Source organism: Ctenopharyngodon idella, chromosome 9 (genome assembly GCF_019924925.1).
Source record: "Ctenopharyngodon idella isolate HZGC_01 chromosome 9, HZGC01, whole genome shotgun sequence".
Classification (NCBI taxonomy): Eukaryota; Metazoa; Chordata; class Actinopteri; order Cypriniformes; family Xenocyprididae; genus Ctenopharyngodon; species Ctenopharyngodon idella.
In genome coordinates, this window is record NC_067228.1 from 38,326,386 (window position 1) to 38,335,642 (window position 9,257).

The following is a 9,257-nucleotide window of genomic DNA, read 5'->3' on the forward strand; positions in this document are numbered from 1 at the left end:
CCAGTACAGAGCGCTTTCTTCGTTTAATTATGTCTTCTTCTTCAGAAGAGTGGCTCTGATCAGGGTAGCGTGAGTTTGGTCTGTTGTAGTGATTCAGAATAAGACAAAAACATGGTTTGGAAGATGGATTCATGATGTACTCACTCAAATTTTTTCACAATTTTTTTTCTCTGAAAAAGTCACATAGTGAACCATTAATGCTAGGTGTTTGTAATCTGAAATTTCACACTCTACATTCCTACCCTGGGTGCTTCTTACACCTGTGTAAAGTTTTATATAAGTTACAATGTGAAAACAAAGAAACTCACTTCCTTTTCCGATTAAACTTTCCTAGCATGCTGTCATTTTCCGAGTTGAGACAAGAGGATGTCTCAGCCTTTTTAGCCTTCCATCTGGCTTTCTCATAATTTGCTACAGAACAAGAAATATACACACATTTCAGGACTGTGAACTATGATGAGCTCAACATTTGTCATCACATTTCTGCAAATTAAAAATTCTTAAGGCACCCTTAGGTATACCAGGTAAAACTAAATATTAAAAGCTTTTACCTTTGTTAGACTTTCAACAAATGGTCACAAGGTTCACACAACACATCTATGATTGATGAATTGCAGTACATTGATGAATTACAGCTGTCTCTTTGACTTCTAAAGATTCACAAATGCTTTTTATAAAGAACAGATTTAAATCTTGTGTAATTTTTAGCCTAATTTAGCTTTTATTGACATAAACACTGATCACTAACCTTACTGGTTCAAGCAAATCAAGCATCCAGATTTGAGTTTCAATTTTCAACATATTTTTTTGTGCTTACTGTTTATAGCAATATAAAGTGGGTGCTTTTCAATACTCAAATTGATGCTTCCTCGTTTCCTCGCTCTTCCGTTCTGGAGCCTGTGACCCGGAAATTGATCAAAGTTAGCCATCTTGAAGGACATTTCAGTTCTCTAATTGTGAGGAGATGAGGAGCGAGGAAGCTTCCCGAGAAGCTATGTACGAGGATACACAGATGTATCCTATGCGAAAGTCTTTTTTTTTTTTTTTGACAGGTGTGACAGGGGAAAAACAGATTCAGCTGTAGGAGCGAGGAAACGAGGAAGCTTCAATTTAAGTATTGAGAAGCACCCCTGGTTTACATTCTTGGATTCATATGGATTACTTTTTTATGTTTTTATGTACTTATTTCTTTAAAATGTTGATCATATAGACTTTTAATGGATTTACAAAAATATCAGGGAAGAGTTAAATATATCTTAATTTATGTACTGAAGATGAGCAAAAGTATTATGGGTTTGGAATGACACAAGAGTGAGAAAATGAACTGTCCCTTTAAAGGGATCATAACATGAAAGCAAATTCTTTCAGTAACACTTTAGAATACTGATCCTTCATTAATGAACAACTATACAGGAACAAATGAGTAATGCATTATTAACACTCTAGTAATTATTATCTAACAAGAAACTCTGATTAATGTATTAGTAAGTAATAGTAATCAGTTGAAAGTGGTAGTTCACTATTAGCTAATCAGTAACTACTATTTGTTTCATACCTCCCAGAGAACTACTAAGAACTATTTTACAGTAGTCAACGTTTGAAGTGGATCAAAAAAGTTAATCAAAGTTGTCCTACGATAAGAACAGGTATTGTTCAAAATTCATGTATAACATGTAAGTCTGCTATTAATGGCCTGCTCTACTGGGTCAAATTGTGTTCCCCGGCAACAGATATTTAGCGCGTTCGGCTGTTAACCGAAAGGTTGGTGGTTCGAGCCCACCTAGGAATAAAGGAACTTTTTCGGTGCCATGCAGCCAGGGAACCACAGACACAGAATTCAGCATTCGTGCCATGTAGGAAGCTTGACACGGCGGTTTCTGGCCCCCGGGTTTTAGCGCTTACAGCTTCGTCAGTTGCTTTGGGTTAAAAGAAGACAGCGGGCGTTGTGTGAAAGCTTATATCTGCCCCAGTTCTAATGTGGTTCTAATGTGGATTTTGGTCATATAAGCAGGCCACCAGTAACTTGTAACCTATCAAGCTCTCTGGCATGAGGTCAATCGATTTGGCATACGCCTACACGTGCTGGCGTTTTCGTATGTTCAGGTCCGGTTGGAGGTTGGGTCCTCCAACTCTTTGCTGTATGGCTCACTTTTGCCTTTGGAAATTTGGAAGAGTTTGCCTTCGCTCTCTCACTCGACAGACCCAAACGGAACTTTAACTCCTGGTTTTGGTTGTGCATATTATTGGCCTGCTCTACTGGGTCAAACTGTATTCCCCGGCAACAGATATGGCTGAAACTAGGCCTCGGCTTAACCCTGAGTCTCTGCCGCTCTATCCTCGTCCAATCGCGTCGCTCGGTTTCCATTGTGAGAGAGCCAATCGCATCGCGGGATGAGAATAGACACAGCCACTCACCGCTCTTACATCCATTGTAGGAATGACGACACTGCGCTCTTCAGAAAACTAATAACTTCGTTATAACTAAGTAATACATGTTTTTCTTCTTCTGTTTACTATATTATTAAATATCAATATATTTCATACATTTTCATCCGTCACACAAAGTCGTTTTGTCGAGTTTCTCCTTTTAGTAATTGCTAGTGCTATAACCTAATGAGGATTTCATTCAAAATTAACGTTAGGTTTATGTTAAGACTTTATATTTTGAGGTGTTATTAGGAATACGTGTTCTGTAGGCTAGGTCTGTCTGTCGCAATGGTTACGTGGTTTTACTGTGGTAACAGTGTTTGTGTTTATTAACTATGGTCATGTTATCACAAGTTGCATGTAATCTAACATTTTAAACACTATTTCGTCAGCTTGAACTTTGGTTTTAATAAAAAACAGTGTTATAGTTGTAGATATTGTCATCCCTTATATTAACCATGGTTTTACTGTGGTAACAGTGTAGTAATCATGGCTTTTTGTTGGTGGACTGATTTCCATTTGTATAAACACAGTTTTTACTATGTATACCATGGTTAAACTATGGTTAGTGAAACAAACCATGGTTTGTGGTTACCATGGTTTAACTATATGAACCATGTTTTTTTCATTTTTATTTGTAGTAAAACCATTGCTAATTTTCCATCATTTAGTTAGCTTGAATCTTTGTTTCAATGAATTTGTTTGGATAACACTTTAGTATAGGCAACTTGTATTCATTATTAACTACAACTTTTCCCTTAAAAAACTCCTTATTTACTGCTTATTACTAGTCAGTAAATTAGTTGTTATGTTTAGGTATTAGGTAGGATAAAGAATGTAGAATATGGTCATGCAGAATAAGACATTAATATGTGCTTAATAATTACTAACAGTCAATATTGTAGTAATATGCATGCTGAAAAGCAACTAGTTAAAAGACACTAAAATAAAGTGTTACCGTTTTATAGTTGTATCATTATAAGTTAATGAAAAAACAAAATCTGTGTAGTTGTCCAGTACTTGCAAAACTACACTTGTTTACTATTATTTCCATGTTATGTTTAGATGAGCACAAAGCCAAAGAGCCACAAGGCCATGGGAGATGGCGAGTGGATGGCGAGGTTGAGGGCTTTTGCCAGCTCTGGAGTTTGGCCATCTGGAGGAGGAAATAGACCATCCCCAAGGCAGCGGAAGTGGTACGACCTCTATCAGAAGGTAAAGCAAAGTTACCTGTCTCATCACGTATTATGTAGTATGCAGGTCACCTGACAATGGTGCAGGCAATATCAGTAAATAATGATTCTTTTCAGATTGAGAAATGCCCCATGCAGGCCCATGGACAGACAACCCTCTTTGGAGGGTCCATGGCCTGCAACTGTGGATTCCATACCACTAAGGTGATCTATTTGAAAAAGACATTTAATGTTGCATCACATATCTGTTAAAATGCTGTTTCACACCATCTTATTCCCTTCTGCTGTTGTTTTAGCAGCCTGCCACTGCCGCTTCAACTTCTGCCGCACCTCCGCAGTCTGAAGCTTCAGACACGGCCCCTGCCTCAGCCCCACGGACATTCCTGAGGCCCCCTCCAAGTTTGTCAATGGTGAATATTCTATCCCTAATTAATGTTTACTTATTTATTTGTTTGGTAGGATCTACAGCCTGCCAACTTCATAATGGTTCTAGCATGCTCATGCAGACTGATCAGTCAGGCCATTTGCATTTACACACACACACACACACATTTTTGTTTGACTATATTAGTGAGGACATTGCATAGACTTCCATTGACTTTATAACAGGTTAATGATATTTTCTATCAGCCAACCCCTACCCCTAAACCTGCTGGCCGATTTATACGCCTTTTTAACTACTGAGGACCAGTAAAATGTCTTCAGTAGACGGTTGTCATAATATTTCATTAGATAAGTGAGGTCATTTGTCCCTCACAACTGTAGTTAAAATAATGCTGTGTAACTTCATGTTGCATCATGCAATTAACTTTGTTTCTCTTTTTAGTTCACTAAGTCACGGTTTGGTGGGTCCCAGTTGGCTTCAATAAAGCCAAATTTAGTGGATCGAAGGAGCCCCAGCCCCTCTCCTCCACCCTCTTCAAGAACCCCCAGCCCTTCTCCTCCCAGTCCCTCTCATCCATCCACTATGAGGACCCCCAGCCTATCTCCATTCTCTGTGAGGTCCCCCAGTCCTGCTCCATCCTCTGTGAGGGCCCCCAGTCCTGCTCCATTCTCTGTGAGGGCCCCCAGTCCTGCTCCATCCTCTGTGAGGGCCCCCAGCCCATCTCCATTCTCTGTGAGGGCCCCCAGCCCTGCTCCATTCTCTGTGAGGGCCCCCAGTCCTGCTCCATCCTCTGTGAGGGCCCCCAGCCCATCTCCATTCTCTGTGAGGGCCCCCAGTCCTGCTCCATCCTCTGTGAGGGCCCCTAGTCCTGCTCCATCCTCTGTGAGGGCCCCTAGTCCTGCTCCATCCTCTGTGAGGGCCCCTAGTCCTGCTCCATTCTCTGTGAGGGCCCCCAGTCCTGCTCCATCCTCTGTGAGGGCCCCCAGTCCTGCTCCATCCACTGTGAGTATAGCAGCACCAATTTACATTTTTTAATACACACTTTAGTACCATTTTCACAAGGTACATATCACAAGCAAGGCATACATTTTCAAAACACCACACTGATCCTACAGCTAGTGATTCTTTCAAAACCTGATCTCATGCTTTTATTCTAGTGAAACTGAACGAGAAGAGATCAAAAGTTTGATAGTAAGAGCTTTATGAAAGGCAGTTACTGTGAATGAAACATTTACTGTATATAGATGAAATACTTATTTTGGGTAGTGAAAAGGATACTCTGTGGTTTAGTGTATTATACTAACACAATTGAAAATACGCTGAAATGCTTAGTGCACTTTTATTATCTTTGTTTGAAGAGTTTAAAAAAAAATCCAATCGCTTATGAAAATTGCACCAAAGCAATAAAAAAAAAAAAACAACAACTATTGGACAGGCTGTAGTGTATATTAGTGCAGCCTTTATTTATACAATAAACAAATTGTCTTCCAAACAGGAGGAGCCTGGAGGAGTCCAGCCAGCCCCTGCTGGGGCCTCAGCTTCATTCTGGTTGCCAGGTGAAATGAGCAAGACCATCCCTGTGCAGGACCAGAGGTGGATTGCCAACATTTTATTTCACTCTGGCAAGCTGCGGCCAGATTTGAAGCTGCGGTATGAGCCCCCTGTCCCAGCTCTCATTTACCACCAGACACCAACTCCTGACCGGTTCTTCACCCATCGGTTGATGGTGTGGATGCCCTACCACCTGTGGAAGGTGAGGGTGTCCTGCCCAGCTTGTGGCAAGAACCTGACGTGCTATGGTGTCCACAAGAGGGCTCGGAAGGTCCTGGACATTGACAGATATTACCTGATGGTGACAGAGACACTCAGGTGCACTGTGTGTTCTCTTAACTATCTGTCAACAAGTCAGACTGTCCGGGACCAGCTTGACCTGCCTCACCAGAAAATGTTCTGGCTGATCCTGACCCGCAAGTGAGTAAATCAGTGTAGAAAAGATGTTGTTTTTGAAGACTTAAACTTTTGAATTGACCCCCCAATAAACATGTAACTAATCACAGCAACAATGTGCATTTCAGGTATGCCTGTGACATCCGTGTCATTAGGCTGCTTAGGGACCGGATGCTGGGCAACAGTCCAGCTCGATTGGTGAGGCAGTTAAAGGAGAACCATGGGGAGGAATGGCTGAATCGGTTGGCACACTATCTTGGGGAGTGTGCTGACTTTGTGGATCGACCCAGCCTCTTTCCGGTGGTCTGCCAGGAGCCTCCAGAGCCTATCGACATCCCCACCAGTCGTTGGCTGCTGTCTGTATATGGCAGGGACATCCTCTGCCGTATAGACCATATCAAGGCCAGCATCACATCGACTTTTGGCACCATATTAAAGATGGATTCCACCAAAAAGGTAAAAAATAATCTGACTCTGTAGTAAACTTACACGTTCTTACGTGTGCTGCTGTAAAATAGACATTTTTATCACTTTGGCTTCTATTCTCATTTTTTTCTCAAAACAATAAGATGAACAAGCCACTGAGAATTTTCAGTTTACATGTAACACATTGCTGCAAAAATAAATGTAATGTATAAATACAAATGTTTTTTTTGTGTGTGTGTGTGTACTAGAGTATTGACTTTTGAATTTTACCTGCTGTCTGAATCTGTATTTAAAATGCTCAGTGTGATACACAAACAAAACTGATATTCTTGTATAGAATAGAAAGCAGTTAGTCAACAAAAAGAAAAAAAAAAAAATCCATGAAATCCATGAAAAAAAATCCATTAAATTTGTTCATAACATAAAAACATCTAAACATTTTGATCAGTGTAACTTTTTTATTAACAATTTACTGACACAATAACTAGGTTTTGAGGCATGAATTAAATGTTTTGGGTGAGTTACTAAATTTTGCAGACATGCAATAGAGTTGTGATGTTCCAGCAAACAGTTGTGACAATTGCACTTAAAGTTTAGAGAATGTTAAGACTGTTTCGAAAAATGTGTCAAAGCGACTGAGATACCTGAGATAACCTTACATCATGAATGTGTCGTTTAATTTGTAAATTCCAGATCACAAAGAAGCTGGCTGGCCATGGACGGGGGACAGCACTCTGGGTGACCTCCATTGGAAACGAGGTTGGCCAGATACTGACCAGTGTCCTGTCAGTGCAGGAGGGGCCAGGACTGGACAGGATGGTGGCTGGTGTCATGGAGCGTTACCACCAGGCAGCCATTCCACCCCAGTTCTGCTGTATGTGGACTGTGGCTGCTGCATAAGTGAGGGGGCAACCAGCAAGCTGCAGACCAGGTTTGGGCAATGGCCAGACCTCAACATATGGCTGGATATCTGGCCTTTATGAGAAGGCTGGCCGTGGGCTGCACCACAGACGCCATCCCCTCTACCCCACCTTTATGGGATGCCTGTCTGCCTGCATCTTTGAGTGGGATGCTGGGGACCTCAGCCTGTTGCGGCAGGCAAAAAGAAAACAGCTGATGCACGAGGGTGTGCCAGCCATTACTGACCTCCTGGTGGACAGGAGCATCAGTAAAAAGGACCTCAGCCTTTACCGCCGCAGGAGGACACGTGGTGAGGAGGCCAAAATACGCCTCATTGACAGGCTGCTGCAGGAGCTGGGAGGGGCAAATGGGATGGACCTTATGGGCGTGCCACTCCTGGACGAGGTGCGCATGGAGCACATCTGGCGTGTGCAGAAACGCCATGTCAACAAGTGCTAATGCACTGAATTTCCAGCTCTACCTCCTGGAAGGTCTGAACAGGTGGAATCAGGATCGGGGGACTGCAGCAGTGACCAGCAAGCCAGCGTCCCTTCTCACCTACTCCGGGGATATGGCCCACTGCGTCAACACCAACAGCCTGAAGGTGTTTGGTCGGCCTTTTGTGCCAACTTTCAGGCCACCTGCCAAATATACTGGTATGTCTTACCCTTATCTGGCTGCATAATACTTTTGGTTTGTGGGTTTTCAATGTTCTAACTAAACATTTTCTTTTATTAATCCCATTACCAAACCCAACCATACACTGAGTTTGGAATGCTTGAAATAGAATAAGTCATGTGTCTACAGTATTGGTCACTTTTACATATATTTTTAATGTTTTTTAAAGAAGTCTCTTATGCTCAATGAGCCTGAATTTATTTGATCAAAATAAAAAATACTTTTTTCAGTTTTTTCATTGATGAATAAAAAGTTCTAACAATATGTCTTCACTGGCACTTTTTATCAATTTAACACATCCTTGCTGAATAAAAATATTATTTAAAAAAAATAAAATAAAATACTGACCTCAAACATTTGAACTATACTGTTTATTGTTACAAAATATTTCTATTTTAAGTGAAATGCTGGTCTTTTTTAAACTTTTTATTTATCAGTGAATCCTGAAAATAATATCACAGGTTATAAAAAACATTAAGCAGCACAACTGTTTCCAACATTGATAATAAATAAATCTGCATATCAGAATGATTTCTGAAGGATCATGTGACACTGAAGACTGGAGTAATGATGATGATAAATTCAGCTTTGCATCATAAAATAAATTATATTTTAAAGTATATTAAAATAGAAAACCATTATTTTAAACATTGCAATAACATTTCACAATATAACTGTTCTTTTCTGTATTTTTGTTCAAATGCAGGCTTGATGAGCATAAACGACTTCTTTCAAAAACATTACAAATATTAATGTGTCCAAACTTTTGACCAGTCCTGTTTGTGTCATTGCGTTTTTTTTTTTTTTTTTCACAGGAGAGCTGCTTGGTGTTGACTACCTCCTGGATCAGACTGGTAGTGGACCCTGACTCAGAAGAAACAGAGAACATGCTGGAGGATGTGGATGAAGGCGAGGATGAAGAAGACGAGGGCTTCGGGGAAGATGGAACACATGATATTACTGTGTCAATTCTTACCGATGACCCAAGCTTCTCTGTCTCCTCCCATTTTCTGCCCTCCTCTGATTCTCTATCCTCCACCCAGCCTGCCGCCCCCCCTGCCCAGCCTGCTGCCTCCTCCACCTTGGCTGCTGCCTTCTCCACCCAGCCTGCTCCCTCCTCTTAGGCTGTTGCCTCAACCCTGACTGCTGCCTCCTCCATGCCAGGTGCCTCGGCATCTTCCGACGAGTCTGTGGTATGTAAATACCATGTTACAAAACCAGATCTATGTCAATGCTGGATTGCTTATGACATCATACATAAATGAAGCCACCGTGCCACCATGTTGGTATTCCCTAGTATT

The 9,257-nt window shown here is 41.3% G+C and overlaps 1 long non-coding RNA gene across 1 annotated transcript; it reads left to right on the forward strand.

Annotated features, from left to right (window-relative positions):
- Positions 1-3,390: 3,390 nt before the first annotated feature.
- Positions 3,391-3,976, forward strand: LOC127518774 (uncharacterized). The gene is made up of 3 exons (XR_007931650.1): positions 3,391-3,642; positions 3,738-3,824; positions 3,920-3,976. It is a non-coding gene; the product is annotated as an uncharacterized LOC127518774 (long non-coding RNA).
- Positions 3,977-9,257: the final 5,281 nt, after the last annotated feature.